This window comes from Bos javanicus, chromosome 6 (assembly GCF_032452875.1).
Source record: "Bos javanicus breed banteng chromosome 6, ARS-OSU_banteng_1.0, whole genome shotgun sequence".
NCBI lineage: Eukaryota > Metazoa > Chordata > Mammalia > Artiodactyla > Bovidae > Bos > Bos javanicus.
The window spans coordinates 100,979,931-101,005,520 of NC_083873.1; the positions used below are offsets into that span (position 1 = coordinate 100,979,931).

The 25,590-nt window shown below is 38.9% G+C and overlaps 1 protein-coding gene across 8 annotated transcripts in view; it reads left to right on the plus strand.

Moving 5' to 3' along the window:
* ARHGAP24 (Rho GTPase activating protein 24) overlaps positions 1-25,590 on the plus strand; it is a 914,624-nt gene that overhangs the window by 723,607 nt on the left and 165,427 nt on the right. The window contains exon 1 of one of the 8 annotated variants that reach the window (XM_061420706.1): positions 12,669-15,790. The exons of 6 other annotated variants lie outside the window; for them this stretch is intronic. The gene's annotated coding sequence lies outside the window, so the exon portion shown is untranslated. Of the gene's footprint in view, positions 1-12,668; positions 15,791-15,810; positions 15,836-25,590 lie in introns of those variants that run through there. One more of the 8 variants, XM_061420708.1, reaches the window with a different exon arrangement.

The window sequence follows — 25,590 nt, forward strand, 5'->3', positions numbered from 1 at the left end:
TTTAAGCCAGCTTTTTCACTCTCCTCTTTCACTTTCATCAAGAGGCTCTTTAGTTCTTCTTCACTTTCTGCCATAAGGGTGGTGTGAGGTTATTGATATCTGAGGTTATTGATATCTGAGGTTATTGATATTTCTCCTGGCAATCTTGATTCCAGCTTTTGCTTCATCCAGCCCAACGTTTCTCATGATGTACTCTGCATGTAAGTTAAATAAGCAGGGTGACAATATAGAGCCTTGACGTACTCCTTTTCCGATTTGGAACCAGTCTTTTGTTCCATGTCCAGTTCTAACTGTTGCTTCCTGACCTGCATACAGATTTCTCAAGAGGCAGGTAAAGTGGTCTGGTATTCCCATCTTTTGAAGAATTTTCCATGGTTTGTTGTGATCCATACAGTCAAAGGCTTTGGCATAGCAATAAAGCAGAAATAGATATTTTTCTGGAGCTCTCTTGCTTTTTTGATAATCCAACGGATCTTGGCAATTTGATCTCTGGTTCCTCTGCCTTTTCTAAAACCAGCTTGAACATCTGGAAGTTCACGGGTCAGGTATTGCTGAAACATGGCTTGGAGAATTTTGAGCATTACTTTACTAACATGTGAGATGAGTGCAATTATGTGGTAGTTTATGCATTCTTTGGCCTTGCCTTTCTTTGGGACTGGAATGAAAACTGACCTTTTCCAGTCCTGTGGCCACTGCTGAGTTTTCCAAATTTGCTGGCATATTGAGCGCAGCACTTTCACAGCATCATCTTTTAGCATTTGCAATAGCTGAACTGGAATTTCATCACTTCCACTAAATTTGTCTGTAGTGATGCTTCCTAAGGCCCATTTGACTTCGCATTCCAGACTGTCTGGCTCTAGGTGAGTGATCATACCATTGTGATTATCTGGATGGTGAAGATCTTTTTTGTATAGTTCTTCTGTGTATTATTGCCACCTCTTCTTAATGTCTTCTGCTTCTGTTAGGTCCAGACCATTTCTGTCCTTTATAGAGCCCATCTGTGCATGAAATATTCCCTTGGTGTCTCTAATTTTCTTGAAGAGATTGCTAGTCTTTCCCATTCTATTGTTTTCCTCTATTTATTTGCACTGATCACTAATGTCTGGTTCTAGGTGAATGACTGCATCATCATGATTATCTGTGCCATGAAGACCATTTTTGTTTAGTTCTTCTGTGTATTCTTGCTACCTCTTCTTCTTAACATCTTCTGCTTCTATTAGGTCCTTACTGCTTCTGTCCTTTATTGTGCCCTTCATTACACAAAATATTCTCTTGATATCTCCATGGAGATGCAGGAGACACACGTTTGATCTCTGGGTTGGCAAGATCCTCTGGAGGAAGAAATGGCAGCCCACTTCAGTATTCTTACCTGGAAAATCTCATGGGCAGAGGATCATGTCGAGCCACAGTCCAGGGGATCGCAGCGAGTAAGGTACGACTGAGCAAACATACATGCACTTTTGCAATAAGAAGCTTATGATCTTAGCCACAGTCATCTCCAGGTCTTGTTTTTCCTGACCATACACAGTCACATCTTTGACTGCAAAGACATACTCAATCTGATTTCCCTATTGACCATCTGGTGATGTGCATGCTTGAAGCATAGAGAGTCCTAGTCAGAAACCTGAAATTCCCAGTCCACACTGGCTTGACAGGCAAGGATGTTACCCTATTATTGACCATCTCCACTCCTTATATTCATGCTACTTAATCTATAGAACAAAATTTCTAGGATGCCTTTAGCCTAAAATTTATTTTTTCTTATTACACTACTTAAATATTTATCATTTTATCCCACTGATAATTATAGTAAAAGTAGACAATTTTAATGATGAAGATTTAGCCAGAATTAAGAGCAAGTATTTACTGATTAAAGAGAAAATCTTCACATCTTTTATTATAACATGAATAAGTTCAAAATCTTTAGGAGGAGCTAGAGAAAAATCAATACATGCATTAATGCAAAATTGATTTTAGCATTTTTTTCAAATATTTTCATATCACTTCTGTGATATTTTCATATCACTTTCTGTCTAGAGAAATAAAAGCTGGTGACATAGTTAGTATTTTCTTTTATAATAATTGTATTTTAATAATAAGGATCAGAGCTCCAAGTGAGAATTTCTCACCTTTTCAAAAAATGATTTTCATATTTCTTCATAACATGATTATTGGATAGTAATAGCTATATAAAGTAAACCTGGCTGTTCTATCAGATGTCAGTTCAGGGGAGTTTTAAGTTTGAAAGCAGTATCTTAAACTTAAGATTATTTTCTATGGCATCTATTAAGTTCCAAAAAACTAATTCATACTTTCTTCAGAATCTAGATAAAACTAACAGAAAATTTGGAACTTGAAATTGATTTTTCCTCCAGCCAAAAATATCTTCGTTTACCTTAAGAAAACTATCCCCAGCCTTAACAATAAAACCCATGATCTTTAAGATGTCAGAGAGTCTCACATGGAGATATGTAACTCCCATTCCCTTTGCCTGACTTCCTGTAGCATTTTTTCCCTTCAGGAGATTTGTTTTTATGAGCTATTTGCAGCCATCCCGTGATGACTTCATAGAGACTTTTGCTTTCATAATTTATCAGTACAGCCAGTCCAGTTACAGCCAATAAAACACCTGATGCAAGGCTGGATTCTCACAAGGATCCCAGAGAAAATAAAGGAAAATAACAAGCAATTATTTCCCTGGTGGCTCAGACAGTAAAGAATCCTGCTGCAATGCGGGACACCTGGGTTTGATTCCTGGGTTGGGAAGATCCCTGGAGGAGGGCATGGCAACCCACTTCAGTATTCTTGTCAGGAGAATCCCCATGGACAGAGGAGCCTGGCGTGCTACAGTCCTTCAGGTCACAGAGAGTCGAACACGACTGAGAACTAAGCACACACACACATGGTTTTGTGCCATGAATCACCTGTTCTCCAGGGAGACTGGCTTCAGTTCCAGCATGGGCCCTTTTCTGTGTCAAAGTAGGAGGCTCTATCTTACGAACTGTCAGTCAACTGACTTGCTAGGCATTTTCCGTGTTCCTCTCAACTTAGACCTAGTCAGAATGCCAGAAAAATCTGATTCTTCTACTCTTTGAGAGCCTTCTTCTTGCTTTATTTTCTTTTTAGTACAACTACCTCATATCAGGACGAGTTAATACCCATGGTCGGTCTTCACTGCAAAGTCTATGACATAATAGTAATCACCTCGGTATACCTTGGAATTCCCTGGTGGCTCAGATGGTAAAGAATCTGCCTGCAATGCAGGAGACCTGGGTTCGATCCCTGGGTCAGGGAGATCCTCTGGAGAAGGAAATGGATACACACTCCACTAATCTTGCCTGGAGAATTCCATGGACAGAGGAGCCTTGTGGGGTTGCAAAGAGTCAGACATGACTGAGCAACTGACACCTTCACTTTGGTAGACCTCAATGAGCCCAACATTCACATAGGAGGAGAGGACAGGAGCAACAGGGAATGAGTCTGTTTAGATTTCTCCGTAAACAGCCTCTTTTTGACCATCTGGGGCAGTGGATCTGTAACAATAGGGAAAAAAGACCTAACTACTTGAGTAAAAATCATGAAACAAAACTTTGTAGTAAAGTAGAGATAACAACCAAATGAAGAATCCCATGCTGTTTCGTATGCCAGAGTCAAATGTTCAGTATTTATGGGACTTTGAGCAAGAGACTTTTTATTTGAAGGTGTCAGTGTCCTCGGTTGTAAAATTCCTACAGTCTTTTTCATATCTATGATTCATGGTCAATTCCTTAAAGTGAAAGTTACCTAAATAGTAAAGCAGATCTTACTTGATAGGTGTCCATTATATCCTTAAGAGAGAAGTAGGTGGATGGAAGTTAGAAGTCATCATAGAATGCAGGTGTGAAAATTTATTGAATCATTTATCTGATAAATAATAAGTAATAATTTATTACTTAAAGTTAATTTATTACTTAAGTTAAAATTAATAATAATTTTATAATTTGCACATAATTCATTTTATTGGAATTAAGAGTTTCACATGTTATCATGTGATTAAAGCCAAGTATAAATAGTACAGTGAAAATAATCCTTTTAATGTAGAGACTTTTCTGAGATATTTAATACAAAATCATGGCCCTGTACCCCAGATTCTGGTTCTAGGTTGAGATCTGTCCCAGTTGGCTAGTTTGTTTAAATTCTTAGCATGATTTGTATCTGATATTCCCATTATCTTGGCTATTAAAATCCAAGTGCCTATATCCCTCCTTGATTTAGACCTAAGAAAATGTAGAATTATTGACCACTTGTTGGGTGATATCGATATTATGACAGAGTGGTATTGATTTCCTAAGCTATATTTTCCTTATCTGTAAAATGGAAATGATTATATGCATTAAGTCTTTACCCTCTAATTAATTTCTTTTTTCTCAGAAACATGAAGAAGGCAAAGCACAAACTTCTGGTGTCTTGTGGGCTCTTTTCCTTTTCGTGTTCATTTTAGCCTAATTTCATGCTTGTGCTTACTTGCTCAGTCAGTGTCTGACTCTTCGCAACCACCAGGCTCCTCGTCCATGGGAGTTTTTTCCAGGCAAGAATACTGGAGTGGGTTGCCATATCCTTCTCTAGGAGTTAGCCTAATTGGGTTGCTATGTAAATCAGAAAAAGAGACATTCAATGCCACCACAGAGGTGATTGGTTTTATCATCAAAAGAGCCTCAATTAGATGTCCGCAGATCCCTTTTTCTTTCTAATATTATGACCTTAGCATTGACAACTTTGTGAGAAAGTGAAAACTAGTTTCAGGTAATTTATAACTTTTCATTAGAGAGAAATAGGTCTCCTGTTTTAGGTTTCTTCCCTATGCTGAGTCCTCTTCCTCCTCTGTGAAATCTTTCTTTGGGTTGTTTTCTTCTCTCCAGCTGGTTAACATTTATTGATCCCCTGTTGAGGGAGAGGTGTTTATTACCTCCACTATTGCCTGTGCCTAGTTGTTTATCCTCGTCTTCCCCTCCTTTTCAAAGTGTCACAATAGCCTCGTCACAACAGATTGTTTGTTGCTATAAAGATTCCTTTTTCGTTGTTTTAATGGGAGATGTCATGGGACATGTGAAGGGTAGTAGTTATCAGAAGAAATATTTTGACAACCGCCATTTAGCCAGTTTGAAAAGCTTCATGGAAATGCTTACGACTTGAGTTTGTCCGCATCACTCGTTTATCTTTTGCTTTATGAATGACTGTTGGTGTGAATGGAAAGGTTGGTAATAGACCTTTATATTGTGTCATTATTTATAGTTGCCTAGCAGTCAAAGCCATGGAGCTCATTTTAAAATCAACAAAAATCCCACACCGAATTCATAAAAAAGCACAGATTAACATCTGATAGGAACTCCTTAGATTCTCAGTTTACATGGCATCTCAGCATCCGTTGTCTTATTGGAGTGTCATCAGACAGGTAAGGAAATTGAGACCTGCAGAGGGAAAGTCATGTGCCCAGGTTTTCAGTCAACAAGTAGCAGACTTCCCCTGCCTCCCATTCCTGTTCTCTTTCTACCAGACAAGGACACCTCTCCATTTGCTGCTAATTCTTGGTGGTGCTAAGATTCTTCTTATTTCTCTAGTTTCCCTTGTCAAAAAGTGCAATGGTGGAGACAAGAAAAGTGAATAAGAAGTCAGTGCAAAATTATACCAGTGTTAATCCTTCTATTTTATATACTTCTAATGTGTTTTATTGTAGGCTAAAAGGATGAAACTCCTGCCTCATATTTAAGTATAATTCCTTAAAAATGCTCTATTGATATAGTTGGATAAGTTCAATTTAGTAAAGCAAATTTATATATGACTAACAAATTTGTTTTCACTGTTATAATGTACTCTATTGTTTCTAGATTAAATAATATGGAAATTATGTGAACATATTGAATGAGTATCAAGATACAGTTTTAAAGCAACTATTAAAATGTAAAATGTGAGTAAATTTAAATATGCCTCTTACTGTGAATAAGTGATTGATGAATTGCAACATGGAAACAATGGCTGTTCTCCTCCGTCATTAATTTTAATGATACTTTTCATATTGCAAGATGTGCTTTGAGACCTTCAAAGGATCCACACATGGAATTTATCAAATAAAAATTGCAGTGGTTTCTTTGGGTGACATAGATGTATGGTAACCAGAATGTATAAGAAGTCACTTAGAATTTATCCTCATGTACAAATGAAAGAGGGGATCAGCACCAGCTGGTATCTAATGTTTTCTTGGGATAATGTCTGTCCTTGCTCTATAGATAAAAATAAGCCTGGTTACAAAATTTGTACAAACAACCTGAACCATCAGAACACAAACAAATGATATATGGATTAAAGTATCCAAAATAATTTGTAACAATACTTATAAACGTGCTCATTCACTCACATTCTGTCCCCAAAAGAGGTACTTTAAAATTCATATATGCTAATTTTTTTGCCATCAGAATAAAGCTCCCAATTAGATTAGCCTTTTTAACATAGCGATCCTTTTTCCTAGAAATTCATTCTAAGGCTTTGAAAAAAGAAATCTACAGAAAAACTAAAATATTCCTAGTAGTGGGTAGTACAATTTACTAAAAAGAAAACCCTAAAAGCTAAGTTTATGCCTCCAAATAGAGTAACATACAAATAACCTGTGTTATACCATGCGAAAGAACATTATTCAGACGTTGAAAACAGCAAATGAAATAATAATTTTATTTATATATTTTACAATTTGAAAGTGTTTTGCTGTTTTTTGCAGTATCTCATTTGATGATTCCTGATAAAAGGAAAATGCTTATAAAATATTCAAAGTGAAATAGTATTTAAAAATTTATAAATGAACTATGACAATAACCACATAAAATGCTACATATGGATAAAGGTTGGAATGTGTGTATGCATTATGTAGATAGATAGTAGATAGATACACACATACAGTATATCATTGAGGGAGCTATATATATATATAAAATTTTCTTTAATATTAAGATATTTAAACAAAAACTCATTCTAAATTTTAAACAGAAGATGAAATGTGATTATTCCTCTTGAATAGATTAAACTAAAAAATATTGTCTTTTTTCATGATAGAATGGAATTGAATAGAATCCATAAAACGTCTTTTACTATAATTTCTATATGAATGAATAAATCATGTTTCTCAAATTTTTAGCCAACCAAGATGAATTCATTCCATAAATATATAATTTAGTGTATTCAAACTTTATTTAGCTTCCAAAAATAACCCTGGAGTTCTAATAGTATCCCAACTGAAGAGTAGGAATAATGCAAACACACACGTTTGTTTAGTCACAGTCCAAACAAAGATATAAATAAGTAGAAGAATTTACTGTTTTTCTTAAAGTCCATTGGAGATTGTTGTTTTGAGAATATCACACCTTTATATTTTTGATCCTCTAGCTCAGTATTATCTGAAAAGCATACTGTTCTCTCAGTTTTATTTGTGTTGGCTTTTTGTTTAAAGAGAAAAACCCATCCCCTTCCTGCTTATCTAATGAACCTGTTTCTCCTTATGAGCATGTTAGAAAATTTTTATTCAATTTAAAAAGGAAAACATATGTCTATGACTTAACTATTGAAAATGTAAATGCTCAATATGCATGAATTCGGTCTTTCTATTTCTCCAGTTCCTGCTTAAATGCAGACAAACACACAAATAAAACAGTAGTACGTGAATGAATTTTAACCTGAGTCCAGATACTCCTGACTGGCCTCTAGACCTTTATGCTCAACACAGCTGGTAACAAGAAACACTTAAATTGAGGACCTGAGTCTGCTATTTAATTAACAGGCTGGTGTTTGTTTATTTTCTTGTAACTCCTGTGTTCTCTACCAGCTGGTTCCTAGTTAGGTCAGAAGATATATAGAACACAAACAAAAGTGCAAGTAAGGCCCAAGTGACTTCAGCGATGCAGTCTCTCCCTTAGGCACCCTGCTTGCTGCTGCTGACAAGTGCTCAGTCATGTCCGACTCTTTGCAACTCGGTGGACTGTGGTCCACCAGGCTCCTCTGTCCATGGAATTTTTGCCAGGCAAGAAAACTGGAGTGAGTTGAGGCACCCTGGTTACCCCCAAATAAATTTATATTGACTTTACAGAACAGAGCTCTATAAAATATGCACTAAAGCAAGCTCTTTTTTTAGAAGACTAATAGATTTTCTTGACTGTATATACTGTTAGTTCATCATTCCCCTTTTAGGAATAAGTAGGGGTTCTCTACTTATTCCTAAGACGTTACTTTGCAAACAAAGGTCTGTATAGTCAAAGCTATGTTTTTCCAACGGTCATGTATGGGTGTGAGAGTTAGACCATAAAGAATGCTGAGTGCTGAAGGATGCTTTTGAACTGTGGTATTGAAAGACTCTTGAGGGTCCCTTGGACTACAGGGAGATCACACCAATCAATCCTAAAGGAAATCAATCCTGAATATTCTCATTGGAAGGACTGATGCTGAAGCTGAAACTCCACTAATTTGTGAAGAACTGACTCATTGGAAAAGCCCCTGATGCTAGGGAAGACTGAAGTTGGGAGGAGAAGGGGACAGAGGGTAAGATGGTTGGATGGCATCACTGACTCAATGGACATGAGTTTGAGCAAGCTTTGGGAGATGGTGAAGGACAGGGAAGCCTGGAATTCTGCAGTCCATGGGGTTACAAAGAGTCGGACGTGACTGAGCAACTGAACAACCAAGGGGTTCCCTGGTGGTTCAGATGGTAAAGAATCCGCCTGCACTGCAGGAGACCTGGGTTCGATCCTTGCTTGGGAAGATCCCCTGGAGGGCATGGCAACCCACTCCAGTATTCTTTCCTGGAGAAACCCCATGGACAGAGGAGACTGGCAGGTACAATCCATGGGGTTGCAAAGAGTCGGACATGACTCAGTGACTAAGCACAGCACAGTGATTCCAAAACTCTGATCACAGACACACTTAATACAGTTGGTAAGAGAAATGATAATAACAGATATAAAGACTGAATGTTTCCACTTGCAGAGATTATAAACATGGGTGAGTTAGTTCGAAATTTTTTTTCAAAAATGATTCCAAAATATTATGATCTAGAGTTATTGGGGGTTTTTTTCTTCTTTTTTCCATCTTCCTATCTTTTCTTTCTTTTTACTACATGGTAGTAACAATTGTTGCAGAATATTTAGAAAATAGAAAAAAGATCAAAAATAAAATTGTTGCTATTGTCTCACTGCTGTTAATGTTGCTGTTTAGTGGATAGGTCATGTCCAACTCTTTGCGACTCCATGGACTCCTCTGTCCATGGGATTCTCTAGGCAAGAATACTGGAGTTAGTTGCCATTTCCTTATCCAAGGGATCTTCCTGACCCAGGGATCGAACTCAAGTCTCCTGAATTGGCAGATGGATTCTTTACCACTGAGCCACCTTGGAAGCCCCTCCATGTATAGAGGAACCTGATGAGCTAGAGTCCATGGGTCCCAAAGAGTTGGACATGACTGAGTGACTAACATTTTCACTTTCAAGGGACATTGACACTGATGTTTTGAAGGTTTTACCCTCAAGGACCTACTTTGTAGAAAACAGAAGTACCCAGGTCCCAGAGGGTCCCAGGCTTCCAAAAGGAGCCCTTACTGAAGGATGTTGGTGGAACAGCATCTGAGGCTATAGTCACCTAGCCCAGGTTTCCAGGTGACTGAAAGCTTTCCCTCAGACCACCTGACTATAATGGCCTGTCACACTGTACGTGGGTGATAATTATATTGCAAGACTATCTTTTTATGAAAATTTCAAATATGTCCAATGCTCCTGATTGTACATTTTAAAACAACTTAAATACCCAGAAATTCCTTTCCCTGGGTTCACAAAATGATAATCTTCAGAATTTTTCTCTCCTAATTTATACTCCTAAGTATTTTTTTCTAAAACCACTTGAACATATTTAGGAAAACTTTCAGTAAAATCAGGACAGTGATTATTTACAGCATAGAATAGAGAGATATGAACAGAAACATATTTTAGGCTTCAGGGGAAAAATGTCTTCAATACAAAATAAAATTATGTTTCAAGTAAAAAATTTTTACTGTTCAGGAAGTGTTCAGTTTCATGATTTTGACTGTATATACATTAGGAGACCCGATATATGTATCTTTAAGCATCCACATAAAATGACAATCTAAAAGCTTACACATTTCAGATTACTTTACATTTTTCCCTAAATGACCTTCAGTGTTTTAACAATATTTGCTCTCCATCGCTAATAATAATTATTATCATGTGGTGTTGTTTCTAAGGCCCAAGAAAAGGAATTAAATTGAAGGGGAGGGCAGGGGAAAATGTGCTAGAAAAACCATTTTTCTCATTAGATTACAAACTAGAAACAACCGAATTGTACTCATACAGGAACCCAGTTCGACCCTAAATGGAAAGATTCTAAGGATTGCAGGCCAGACCTCCTTTAATATCTGTGTGAAGTTAAATACTGCCAGTAGGACACTTCAGGAAGGTATCATCATTGGGAAAGGAAGCAAGAACCAAGCAGAAAACCAAACCATCTTATTTGCTCTTTTACCCATTGCAAATACTGGCCCATGCTTCCAGATGCTTTCTTTATACACTTAAACTTTAATACAAGTTTCTTTTCATCTGTTGTTGTTGTTATTCAGTTGCTCAGTCATGTTTGACTCTTTTGACCCCATGGACTGCAGCATTCCAGTCTTCCCTGTCCTTCACTATCTCCGGGAGTTTGTTCAGACTCATGGTTATTGAGTCAGTGATGCCATCCAAACATCTCATCCTGTTTTATCCTCTTCTCCTCCTGTCTTCAATCTTTCCCAGCAGCAGAGTCTTTTCCAATGAGTTGGCTCTTTGCCTCAGGTGGCCAAAGTATTGAAGCTTCAGCATCAGCATCAGTCCTTCCAAAGAATGTTCAAGGTTGATTTCCTTTAGGACTCACTGGTTTGATCTTTCAGACCAAGGGACTCTCAAGAGTCTTCCCCAGCACCACATTTCGAAAGCATCAGTTCTTTGGAGCTCAGCCTGTTTTATGGTATTACATGATTTGAAATCAGGATCTTGAAATGAAGTTTCCGAGACAAAGAAAGAGAGGATGCAATGTGCTCTTCTGTATTTTCTTCTGTGAAATTACACTCAGGAAAACACTAGCTGAAGTGTTTGAAAAACCAAGTGCTTTAATGGGACAGTATAACAATTGGTAGAAAATGCCAGAAATGATGTTTCCTTTTTCATTATTTTTGATTTGAGAGTTGAAAACTTAGCCAGTAGATTTTTCTTTTGTTAAAATATCACTGCAGTAGTTTCTAAATTTAAAACAAATAATAATTCTGACATGGCTGTGTTTTTAGCCTTTCTTCAGAAATAAAACGAATTTGGGAATAAGAGAAAGCAGCTGTTTCACGTTGCTGCATGGTGGTTTTGTTGGTCAAGAATCTGCCTGCAGGGCAGGAGACCTGGGTTCAGTCCCTGGGGCAGGAAACTACCCTGGAGAAGAAAATGGCAACTCACTCCAGGATTCTTGCCAGGGAAATCCTATGGACAAAGGAGCCTGGCAGGCTACAGTCCATGGGTCGCAAGAATTGGACATGACTTTAGCAACTAAACCACCACCTCCATATAAGTCATCATAGACTTCTCTATGGAGTAATGTTTTTTACTTGCTCTTTAGTTAAATATGGTGCCATAGAACAAGAGGGTTGTAGTAAGTGTCACAATGTGTATTCTGAGCAAAAATAGCAATGGAATGAATGCCAAATAGCTGAAGGCCTTTTACCTTGTTTTATGTGGGCTGATTGGCTATTCAGGATGATGTTAGTGCTTTTGTTTTTTTATTCAGAATTTAACCTGAAAAAATATTAAAGTCCCTGTTTTTATTCTTTTTCTCTGCTATTTATTTTGACTTATCACTAGTTTAATCAGTGGCCCAGTTATATTTATCTCTTTAAAGAAAATATCTGCAACACACTGATTCTAGCTCCAAGATTTTGAAATTTAGTTTTCTTTTTAAGGCTAGATTTGGCAAGGATGAAGAGGCTGGTTTTATGAAGTGATGTTGGATGGTGCAGTTTCCACATAAGAGTATTAAAAGCAGAGGCAAAGTATCATCAGCCAGTGGCATTCTCAGAGAAGATTGTAAAAATATGGGAAAGGCAGATTGAAGGCAGGAACAGTTACCCTATCTGAAGGATTTGGTGTGAATTGCCCTGCTGGCTTGCAGATCTAATTTCAAGGTTTCTCTTTCAGCTGGCAGTGCCACTTAAAATGAGGAGAGCAGAAATACATACCATGCAGGGCTGCATTTCAGGCTCTGCTTCTAGCATTCCAATAAATCTAGTAGAAAGAACCTGGTGTTTTATTAACATCCTCAGACTCAGGGAACTGAAAATTGTGACTCTGATACAGTACTCCAAACTGTAGTTGAAAAAAATGCCTTGCCTGCTACATTTAAGGGTAAGAGATTGCCTTGTTCCCTTGTGGGCATTTCTAAGGATCTTGTAATTTAAGCAAATTAAAATAAAACAATACTTGTGAAAAACGGAGTGGTAGTCTACTATATAGAAACACCTCTAAACTCACATCTTCAGAATATTCTGTATGGCATATGGATGTGTGCTCAGTTGCTCAGTCATGTCTGACTCTGCAACCCCATAGACTGTAGCCTGCCAGGCTCCTCTGTCCATGGAATTCTCCAGGTAAGAATACTGGAATGGGTTGCCATTTCCTTCTCCAGAGGATCTTCCCAACCCAGGGATCAAACCCATACCTTCATTGGCAGGCAGATTCTTTACCACTGCAACTGGGAACTCTACTTTATGCACTGTGGTGACCTAAACAGGAAGGAAGTCCAGATGGGAGAGGATGTGTGTGTATGTATGGCTGATTCATTTTGCTGTACAGTAGAAACTAATACAACATCGTAAAGCTACTGTACACCAATAAAAATTAATTTAAAATAAATACATATTCTGTTCCTTTCTGTAAAAAATAAATAGACATTCATCTTCAGCTTGAAGACAGGCCAGATCCATTAAAAAAAAAAAACAGAATTATAGGCACATATTAACAAAAACTATCATTTTTTGTCTGTATCCTACATCAACTTCCTTTAAAAAAAAAAAAAAACTTTTTCTAAACATTTCTGTGCTCTTTATAAAAGCTAACTTGCCTGGCAGATATTCTCAAGGTTTTGTGATAATTGCATTCTTGTCTTCTCTACTCTGTATTTATAAAGCACATTTTATTTCTGTTCTTCTTTTGAGAAAGTTATAAATCAACAGATTTCCTCCAAGTTCAAGGCCAGGCAGACCATGATTGTAGTTCAAGCCCTGCCACTCACCAGTAACAGTGTGCAGGCAAATTATTCTCATTGATAAAATGGGATAGAATGGCATCATCCACTCAATGGACTTGAGTTTAAGCAAACTCTGGGAGATAGTGAAGGACAGGGAAGCCTGGCGTGCTGCAGTCCATGGGGTCACGAAGAGTCGGACACAACTGATCAACTGAACAACAGCTTTACAGTGGGAATAACACCAATTACCTCATAGCATCTACAAGGATTAACTGAGATAACATTCATGAAGCCCCCAGCCCTGTGTGTCTCAGGAGACAGATGTTCATAGGTTAACTCCTTTCCTGTTTCCCATTAGTCTCCTTCCTTTACCCTCCCTCAACCTAATTTCCAAATAGTGCATACATAATTGTAGGAACATCAGCATGAATGGCCTGATGCATTTGTTACTGAATTAACTCAGCAGTGAACTTGGCATTCTCTCCCCAAACTTTCCCCTTCATTAATCCTCCTGGGCAACATCCTTAAACACAGTCTTACTCCTAGACACCAGAAACCGTGAAACCAGTCATGCACGAGCGCGTTTTCTACCAGGCTTTCAGCTGGTCTCATTTGTCCTCAAAGACCAGACAGATCTTATGTTGTTCACAGTGGGCTGACTCTGGCCATGTGGTCACTGCCGTCAAGATCTGCCACCAGGAGGACAGCAGTTCAATAAAATCTTGAACTCTATTTATAGCCTACTTGAAACAAACACTCTCCCATGAAGCCTGAGGAGTCCTCCTTGAGTACACAGAAAGTAATTCACTAGTCCCAGTACCAAACTAGGGCAACAGAAGGGTGGAAAATGCAGTAAGTACATTTTTTTCTAGCCCTCTACAGTTTATAAAGCATTTGCTCCTACGTGCTGTCTCATTTCATCCTCATATTGACCCAGCAGGGAGCCAAAGCAGACGTTGGCAGTAAATTCCCATTTTATAGATTATAAACCCAATGTTTAGTAGGTTAGATGAGTTGCTCATGTTACATGGTTGGAGAAGGAGGGGAGAGGAAAGTGGTTAAAGAGTAAGAATGATTTTCTGTTAATGCAATCAATCTAATCTTCAGTGAATAATGATTTACCTGTAAGAATAAAAAAGAAAACAAAGAGAAATAATGTTTTATAACGTTTTGGCAAGCTTAAAAACTGTTTCTTCTCCACTTCAGATAGGAAAACTAAAATAAGATAAATAGAAGCCTGCTGTTTAGGGCAGGGAGCTCAGCTCAGTCGGTGTTCTATGATGATCTAGATGGGTGGGATGGGGTGGAATGCGAGGGGGGCCACAAATGAGGAGATAGATAGATAGATATATATACACACACACACACATATACCTGCTTCATTTGAGTATACAACACTATAAGGCAACTGTACCCCAATTAAAAAAAAAAAAAACCTAGACAGACTTTACAGGGAAACGTTTATAAACATGTTTGTATCTGCCTAGAACATCTACATGCAGAATGATTATATTTTAGGCCAGAAACGCCTTTCTGAAATCTCTCCAAATTAAAATGTGCATCAGTCAAGACTAATCTTGAAAAAGATGGCAAGAATTTTTATGAGAAGTTTTAGTTGATTTTGCCAGTCATCTCTGAAATAGATATATCTTTACTGTCTTTTTAATATGGGGGATTTACATAATTCAAATATGGGTCCCCAGAGCAAGACTTCATTAATGTGAATTAGTTTATGGAGCAGAAATGATTTTATTCTGAAAAGAATTATTTTATTTTGATTTTGGCAAGTACTTTAATTTTCTAAGATCTTTCTTTAAGCTGTGTTACCGCAAAGAGTCGAACATGACTTAGTGACTGAGCAGCAACCACATTAAAAGGGCATACAAAAAACTTTTTGGCTTGAAAAGGACGTCTGATCTATTAGAATAGCTACACTGAAGTCCGTGTGTGTGTATGTGTGCATGTGTATGTATATGTGTGTGTGTGTGTGTGACACACACACAGAGATAAAGAGAGGGAAGGGGGGAGAGAGAGAGAGAGAGATTACTCAAGAGTGCCTCTGGCTTAGCAGATTGGCACTGAGCCATTTGGGGCTTCTCAGATTTACTGCTTCTCTGACTATTGTTGCGGCTCTGATTTATGGAGTTCAAAATCTCTTGAAAGCAAGGTGTCTTAAGTTTACAGTATTTCCCTGATGGTCCCTCCCTTTCCCCTGTTCATTCCTTTTGCCCCCCGTTCACCTTGCAATGACCTTGCACGACTCAGCATTTTTACCTGAGCTCAGTAGCCGGGGAACCTGCTAGTGCTGGGGCAAGGGCAGCGGTTGGTTTCCATTCCTGCGTGATGGAGTCATGGGAGAAACTGTCGGGAACCAACAGAGAGTAGGACCGGAGCGGCAGCAGGGCTGAACTGTGTTTAAGCGGCTCAGGACAGAGCAGCTGGCTCCCTCTCCCAGCCTGCAAGCGCAGCCTGCATTTGTCACTGACCACTGAAGTGTGTGTTTGTGCAAGGTGAGAGCTGGGTGCTTTCTCATTACTTTGGAGACAACTTGCCAGGTATTGCTGTTGATTGTGTTTGCTCATTTGGGGAGGTTTCTGTCGCTGCAAATTCAGGACCTAGACTGTGTGTGGTTTGATTTATTGTTTTCTATCGTGATCCATTCAGTGCTGCACGGTGTCCAAATTATGGCAACAGATTGGACGAACTGCTGTTCTTACCCTGCGATGTGAACAGTTTGGTGCCTTTTGCTTGGATTCTTTCATTGATCGCTGCTGCCAAATGATAGAGCTGTTCATAGACGGGATTCCAGCACTGATTTGAAAGCGTGTGAAAACTGCTTCCGATAGAAATCTGGATTGCTGTTTTTTGGAGTAATTGCTGGGGTGTATTCTTTGCTCATATTTTAGTAGGTGAAACTTTGGAGAGAGCAGAGTGCCTTAGGGTCTGATCTGGTGATAAAAGTAACATGGGAGTTTTCTGCGTTTTCACTTGTGGAAATGAAAACTTATGCTTGGCCAATGGTGTGTGTGTGGTGGGGGGAGGGTATAATTTTTAAAAAAAGAAACAGACTCAAAAGAAAAACATTTTGCTTAGCTATAGTTTGATGTATTTATTAATTTAATCAGCTCCTAAAGCTTTTGTTATCAGCATATTTTAAATTTTGGAACTTTGCATTTTGTGTGCGCAAGGACAATACAGCTGCAGTGTGTGATTGTGAAGGCATGTGGGGACATGGAGTATGTGCTTACTAGGAATAAAACAGGAATCCAGAATGTACCCTTGGCTAAGCTGATGGCCTTAAGGCTGCACCCGTTTTGTGTGTTAGCTACTTAACGGACTTATGCAAAATGTAAAGGAGATACAGTGTATTATTATATCTAAATAAATATATAGGAGATTTGTATTAATAAAACACATGCTCTAAAAAAGAAAGCTCTTGGGAATTGGGTAGTGAAAATAGGACGAGCAAAAGTTTGAAAAGCTATCAAATTTTACAGGGAGAGGAAAACAATATGTTAAAATGAGGAGAAAGTTCACTGGGATATGAAAAGTACTTCAACTGCTCAAATTTATAAGTCTAATGAAAAAACAATAGCATATTTAAGGAAATTCAGAGTGTGCAGAAATGAAGCCCAGAGCAAAATTTCTTAATAAGACATGGTTTCAACCTACCTGTGGAATATACTTAATCAAGTTGAGTTCTGTTGCCTAGATTGATAAAATTAGAATTTGTTTAAAAATATAGATTTAAAAATTTTATTTAAAATTTATTTTCATTTAGGTAGATTTGGAAAGCTAATAAAGTAACATAAGATGTATTAAAATGCAGTAAACATTGAAATTGTTCAAAACACTTAACAAATAAAATACAATATGAAAATTTTTTTGTCCTGCTTTTGAATTATGTCCGTTTAGAAAGACACTGATCTTCTAAACTAGAATGTCAGCTGTCGGTACATACACTTGAACTGCTGAGCCCTGTGGATCCACTCTTCATAGTTTCTTGCTTTTAGGCTTAGTTACTACACTGTGGAATGGTGAGCAGAAAACACTTGAATCTAACATTGTCGTGCTTTCTATGAGTTTAGGACAGAAATATTTTCATATGATAGATATGAAACCTGAGGTGTACAAAGAATTCATGATTAGTTGGCCTTTCCATATTAGAATCTGTACTATTAATACCTTGACTTTTCAGCTGCCTCCATCTCAAATTTGACTGCTTCTTTAAAAGGGTGTAACATAACATTATCACCAGGACTGAAAAGAGGTAGTGGAGGACCTCTTATCATTGTTTTATAAACATGAGAGTATCCATGTCTCTATGATGGTGGTGGTTGTGGTTTTGTTGCTAAGTGCTGTCTGACTCATGGGACCCCATAGACTGTAGCCTGCTAGGCTCCTCTGTCCGTGGGATTTCCCAGGCAACTGGAGTGGGTTGCCATTTCCTTTTTCAGGGGATCTTCCCAATACAGGGATTGAACCTGTGTCTCCTATGTCTCCTGCATTGGAGGCAGATTCTTTACTGTTGAGCCACCAGAGAAGTCCTGTCTCTATGATGAGTGCAGTCTGATATGTTTGAATGTGGTGTGTCCATCTGTACCCATGGTCACTTTCCACCTCAGAAAACTTGTCGTCTCTTTGATGAACCACAATCAGTGTAAGCAGCCAAGAAATGCCTTAAATAGTGTCCACATTTATTCTTTAGATAACTAGCTTACCATAGCATACAAAGAGGTTTAAAAAGATTTAGAGATTATAGGTACTGACCTCAAAGCACATGCTAGTCTGTGCAGACACATTTATGTCTATGCAATTAAGTACTCCTAGTTAAAGGGAAAGATTAGGCTTTATTTATGTATTTGATGATTATCTCTATTTTTTTTCTTTTAAAGCTTAATTTTCTTAACACATTGTATTCTTTCTTCTTCTCTTCTTTTAGCTTTATACCTGATTCTAGACTTTAAACTTGGTATATCCTTAATTTGCTGAGTCGCTTCAGTCGTGTCCAACTCTGTGTGACCCCATAGACGGCGGCCCACCAGGCTCCCCTGTCCCTGGGATTCTCTGGGCAAGAACACTGGAGTGGGTTGCCATTTCCTTCTCCAATGCATAAAAATGAAAAGTGAAAGTGAAGTCACTCAGTCGTGTCTGACTCTTCGCGACCCCATAGACTGCAGCCTACCAGGCTCCTCTGTCTATGGGATTTTCCAGGCAAGAGTACTGGAGTGGGGTGCCATCGAATTTACTGAACCTTCTTTCTTTTGATCTACACTCAATCTCTTCTTCTTGGGTAAGAAAGCAATTGATGATTTACCTCCTGGAGGAAGATCCACCTCCCTGAGACCAAGAGACAAATGTTCCCTCTCTGAGCAGGAAATGAGATGATCAGTGGGAAACAATGGATTGAGAAATGGCTCCTAGGCAGGCAATGGCCATGCCTCTCTCACTTAGTGTTTCTGCTATTCATGCTCTTAGCCATCTAGTCTGCTACTGGGCTTTGAAACATTTATCAAGAAATGTTTGCACATAGCAACATAGTTACCCTGTCATGAAGACTCTTGGTAAATTGAGATTAAATATGATTTGTAGTGTATGGGATTGGTTTAAAGTAGTATTGGTTGTCTTTTTTACCTTAAAGTGAAGTCGCTCAGTTGTGTCCAAACCTTTGTGACCACATGGACTGTAGCCTACCAGGCTCTTCTATCCATGGGATTTTCCAGGCAAGAGTACTGGGGTGGGTTGCCTTTGCCTTCTCCAGGGGATCTCCCTGACCCAGGAATCGAACCCAGGTCTCCCGCATTGCAGGCAGACACTTTACCATCTGAGCCACCAGCTTAGCATTAAGGTAATTAAGTTCTATTTTGCCTATTAATTCCTCATGAAGTACTGTACATTCAGGTGAAGCCATGAGCATTCACACAACTTTTAATTATTATTTCAAGATTCCCTAGAGTAGGCCCAGATTGTTTCTGGACAAGAAACATGGAAGGCAGGGTGTATGATCTGTGTTTCTGGTAGATGTCCCCCTGAGGCTATAGAGTGCACAGATCATCTCTGGACTGCTTAGTGGACCCCTGGGCTGCAAGAACCTGGCAGCTGCTGGAGGAGCAGGTGGCTACAGGCAGTTCTCTACTGGAGGCTGTGATGAAAAACATTTCTACAAGTCTTCTCAAGAGGTCTGCCTCATCTGTCTTAAATCCAGTGTGTCTTCTAAGTAAACAGGATGGGCAGAGTCTGGTTGCTAGCAGGTGGGCCCAGATTGTGACAGCCCTCCACACAAAATGCATCACCATATTTTTTACACATTTTTACAACCAGTATAAGTCCTGTTTTTACAACCCTTAAATTATTTCTACTAGCGCATGCTTAAGTTGCTTTAGTCATGTCTGACTCTTTGCGGCCCCATGGACTATAGCCCACCAGGCTCCTCTGTCCATGGGATTCTCCAGGGAAGAATACTGGAGTGGGTTGCCATGCCCTCCTTCAGGGGACCTTCCCAACTCAGGGATCGAACCCAAGTCTCTGACGTCTCCTGCATTGGCAGAGGGCAGGGTTCTTTACCACTAGGGCCAACTGGGAAGCCCCATTGGGCAGGCTTCAAACCTGATCCCAATGTTTAACCAGTCCCTTCCAATAGCTACCCTCTACCACACAAAACAAATAATTTTTAAGAAATACTAACAGGCAATTAAGCTCTTTACATTTTAATAGCCAAACAATTTTCATCCATATATAATTTGAATAATCACTTCAAGAGAATAAAATTACAATTTCCAGATATCTCTAAAGGCCAAGAAACCATCACCAAAAAATTATTGCAGCGTTTCCTGTTACAAACATTTTGGATCATAAGGGAATGTTCAAGAATTTTATTCCAACTCTCCAAAGTCAAAACAAAGTGACTCCTAGCTGTTCTTTTGTGATGGAGTATTTTCAAGATCAGCCTGCTTAGAAATATATTTTATGATAAAGTATAAAACACACTAGAGCCTCTCCCTTTTCTCACTCCTGTTCTCCTGTAGTGTGGGATTTGCATATTGAATAACTCTTATCAGAACACATCAATGTGTTAAGAGGAATTATTTTGTAGCCATAAGAAAGTATCTCCTTTCCTTTATAAGTTAATATAAGAACTCAACTTTAAAATGTAAGCTTTGGAGACTTCCCTGGGAGCCCAGTGGTTAAGATTCTGTTTCCAATGTATGGGGCAAGTTTTCAATCCCTGGTTGGGAAACTAAGATCCCACATGCCATGTGGCATGGTCAAAAATTTAAAAACAAAACTAAGTAAAAATTTTAAAAATTAAATAAATAATTAAAATGTTGGGTTTATTATTATTTAGATATAGAGTGAGAACAACAGATCAGGAGATGATTGCTATTGCAAAGACAGTGAGCTACTCAGTTTCAGAAGGCTGGACACAGCGTGTCTTGAAGGGCCACACAGGGAAGCCCCAGGGTTGGTCAGAAGGCAGAGAGAGAGAAAGAAGAAAGCATGGCCAAGAGCCTTTACTGTGCTTTCCTTGGGGAAGAACACATACTTTGGCCACCTGATGCGAAGACCTCACTCATTTGAAAAGACCCTGATGCTGGGAAAGATTGAGGGCAGGAGGAGAAGGGGACGACAGAGAATGAGATGGTTGGATGGCATCACTGACTCAATGGACATGAGTTTAGGTAAACTCCGGGAGCTGGTGATGGACAGGGAGGCCTGGTGTGCTGCGGTTCATGGGGTCACAAAGAGTTGGACATGATTGAGTGACTGAACTGAACTGGGGAAGAACAAAGTAGGGTAAGCAGGCTTAGGCTTGGATCGTTGGAATAATTTCAGCAGTCTCTGGGGCATAGAGAGTCTCTAGTTGTCTATGTTCCTGGTCCTGAGATGCCTAGGGCAAATGGATATTAGCCCGGAGTATGAGTGCCTTGTGCGAGTCAGATAAAGGACCTGATTGGGGTCAGGGCTCAGAACTGATTTATTTGCATTAAAAGGCATGCTCTGGGTTAGTCTTCCCTATCTTTAGGAATTGGCTTGCCCTAGAAAGGGCAGCTTGTTTATGGTCAACAAAGCCCAGATGCCAAGCATTTGAAATACAGGAAATTTAGGTCCCCACAGAGCACTGAATAGGGGCCTGTGCTATACAGCAGGTTCTCATTAGTTATCTATTTTATGCATAGTAGAGTGTATGTATCAGTCCCAATCTCCATTTCATTCCATCTCCCATTTCCCCACTTGGTGTTCATACATTTGTGCTCTGTGTCTGTGTCTCTATTTCTACTCTGCAAATAGATTCATCTGTACCATTTTGCTAGATTCCAGATAGGATATCCAGAAAAGAGGGTATACATGTATACATACAGCTGATTCACTTTGCTGTACAACAGAAACTAGCACAACATTGTAAAGCAACTCTACTCCAGTAAAAAAAATTTCTTTTAAGAAATACAGAAAATGAAAAGGCATTGCTAATACACACTAACATACCCAAACAGAAATATATTGATTACTTAGTATCATTTTGCCAAATTTGGTATTCACCTGGTTGGTCCCCTATGGACAACAATCTCTTGACATGAAATATACCTCTTCATCAATTCCACGACCTCTGCCAGTAAACTCCAGAAAGGTTTTGGTTCAGTTGGTTTTGTTTTTTAAATTCAATACTTTAAAACATCAAAAAGGTCAAAAATAGCTAAATCCTCTTTATTGAAACACTAGGCACATTTTACTTGTCCTGCACAGCTGTATATTATTCGAGTTAGAGTCTAACAATAAATGCTTCCACATTAGAGTTGTGTTAAAATCCTTAAATAGGCTGTAATTATTAAAGAAAGTTTAACTTTATGTACTCACCATTCACCTTTGGTTGGAACCAACTCCTGGCACACACAAGTTAATAAATAATTGCTCAATGGATAAATAAATGATTCAGTCACCTGGGCTCATTGGCAGAATTTTCTTCAGATTCCCTAAGAGCCTTTTGCATTGTTTCCAATATGATTTTCATAATAAGGAAATTAAGGAAAGAAGAGCAAATTATGTTGGTTATTCTGCTCAAACAAAAGCTGAGTCTCTTGTCACTTAAAAATATCCACGACGAGCCGCTAGTGTAAACAATCATAAGATGTAGCAAGGGACATATATAAATTGAGTAACAATTCTGTTTCAGCTGAACTGGCATAACTGTCATTCATAATGCCCTACTCCTTGAGTCAGCAGTAATGCACAGAGGGATCAAGAACATTTAGCAGATGAATAGGATAGCTAATTTATCAAATTAGGATAGACCAACATGTGCTAAAAATAACCTGTAATCAAGGAAGACGACGCCTTAGAAGTGTGGCATTTTCCCTCGTAATATTTCTGTTTCGTCGTTTTTAAACATAAAGAAAAGGAGAAAGCATGCATACGGCGTTTCAGTGGAAAGAGAATTTTCTCCCTCTCCCTATTTAGTTTCTCATTCCGGTTACTGGAATTTCCCACGGGAATTTATTGTGTAATAAATATGGAACTTCGAAACGGTGGGGGAAGAATGACTGAGTTAACAACAGGTATTGGTACTACTGGCTTCCCAGGTGGCGCAGTGGTAAAGAACCCACCTGCCAAATGCAGGAGATGCAAGAAACCTGGGTTCGATCCCTGGGTTGGGAAGATCCCCTGCAGTAGGAAATGGCAATCCACTCCAGTACTCTTGCCTGGGAAATCTCACAGACAGAGGAGCTTTGCAAGCTACAATCCAGGGGGTCACAAAGAGCAACTGAGCACAATTGGGTACAACAAGATAGCCATCTGAGGGGGGAAAAGGGCTTATCTTTTACCCCAAAATAAATTTTAGAGGAGCCGAAGATTTAGACGTAAAATATGAAACTACATGCACACTAGAAGAAGGCGTTGGTGTACTGATTTGCACAGAGAAGATGCTACAGTAACCGAATCACTAAGCAGCCATGAACAGGAGTAGAAGTGACAGCCTGCTGCTCGAGAGGTGCCTGGGCTTGGTGGTAATTGCGACGGTTATAGCAGAAGGGAGGTGTTCTAAGTGTTCATTCTCCACACACCTTCCCCATCATTCTCTGTGTCTTTCAGACACCAAAGATCCTGAGATGAAGGGAAGCAAAGAAAGGGATACGTGTAAATCACCAATTTCTTGTTTTCATTCCAAAGCAGATGCTCTGTGTTTTATCCTGGGACCAGACCAGTATCAGGAAAAAATTACAGACTGATTTCTTGCTCTGAACTCTCCTGATTCCCAAATCTGACACGTGACTGAGGCCTCAAAGTGGCTTCACTGACTCTGGTATCGGGAGGTTTCTCATCTGTGATTTCCATGGGGTGACAAGAGAACGAAATATTGTCAGCTGTGCCCGGGCCCTTCTGAGCTGTTGTCAGACTAGATTGAACCAACTCGAAAAGCTCTCAAGGGGAGTGTGCTTGGTAAGAGCAGAAGAGCTTCAGTTGGAAAGCTTTTCCTTTAGGGTCTGTGGCTTCTTTCTTCTTTGTCACTTCCTTTTCCTCTAGTTCCTCTCTCGATCCTGAATTCCTCCCCTCCTCTGACCTCCCATAATGCCGCACACCATCCTCTGACCTGGATGAAAGAAACACTTATGTCATTCACGCTAGGTTTCTCAGACTGGCAGCCTGTTCGGAGCAGTGTGCAGTGTTCCTAGCAACAGATTAAGGCACATTCACAGCGCTTCAAAAGCCTGCAGACATTGAAAAATCACAGAGGACTACCTAGTTATATTTGGAACTTCTGCTCTGTGGGTTTTGTATTAGCTAAGAAACCCAGGGAAGTTTTTAAACTTTTTTTTTGATGTATTTTTAATAGAAACTTGGAAGGTATAACCGCTTTTCTAAAACAGTCGTGATGAATTTAGCCAAGGCGCTGAGAATGAAGGTCAACCGCATTTATGCTGAGATTTAAAAGTAGGGCATATAAAGTTCACTAGCAGTCACAAGAAGGTGATTTTAATTATTAGGAATATTTTATATTCATTAAGAACACAGGCATTAGGGGCTGTTAGACCTGTTTTTAAATCCATGAACAAGTTGTTTTACTGTGGGAAAGTTGTTTAACCTTTTAAGCTTCAGTTTGTAACATCTCTGACGTTAGCATACATTACAAATTTTAAGGTTAAAATGATAAAATATGTATGTAGACTTGTTTTTTGGTGGGAAAAATCATTAAAAAGCTAATCAATATAGATGTGAAAGAAGATATTTTAGCAAATATAATTGCCACAGTTTTGTGGAGGAGTGAGTTTTTTTCAGATCAGGCAAAAGCTCAAAGTTGGGAAAAGTTATCAGAGGGAATAAGGAAAATAAATAATGAGAGATAAAATATGGTAAATCTGACTATATCAGAAGGAAGATCTGATTATCATTATATATAACCTTCTTCCATAAGTCTTAACACCATGTCTTAGAGCAAGTGCTTATTTGTGTTTGAAGAAGGAAGTAAAAAAGGAAGAAATGAGACCATAACCATAATAGTGGAGAGAGCTGGATGATTGCAAAAAGAATGCTTAAAAACATCTTCAAGATATCCTGTCTGAAATATAGTGTTAGATTTGTCTATAATGCTAAAACAACAGTAGCAATCCAGAATAGCTATGTTAGTTACACAGTATGTTCTTTATTACAGCCCATAAAGGGCTGAGAAGGGGCTGAGAAACCAGCATTCTCTAAACATGCAAAGCAATGGCACACCTGTTAAATCAGAGACAAGGAAACCTGTGAAGTCAGCATGGTTTCGGGTAGAAGTCAAGAGGTGAGCCCAGAGCCCAAACTGGAAAGACCATTCATCTTTAAGACACGTCCAGATTGGCGGAGGGCCTCAACATAGAGAAGCTGTAGGTGTCTGGCGAGGGGCAAAGATTTATTATCTCTTGCTTTGCTTTATTTAGTTTCCCCAGGCCTTGCCCATTAAATGCCAATAACTCCCTCCATTTCTTGTGAAAACTCAAACACTCCTACACTTTTCCATGCACCCCTTCAAGGAGTGGTACCACCCCCTAGTTGGGAACCACAGAGAGCTTAAAAAATGAGATGAACTATATTCAGAAATGGCTAAGTACCAAAATCAAGAACTCCCCACCCTTGACTTTCACAGACCTTGGAAGTTTGTGTTTTACTCTTTTAAAATGAATGCAAAGATTTTGAGTAATTTGTCACTTTGCTGAGGAATGTATTTGAATCATGTTTGGAGTGAGACTGATTTGCCCAGACCCATCATCTAGCTACTGAGTAAGATCAGTTTACCCCATTCTTTCCTACACTTTTCACATAAAAATCTATGTGGATTGTTCTT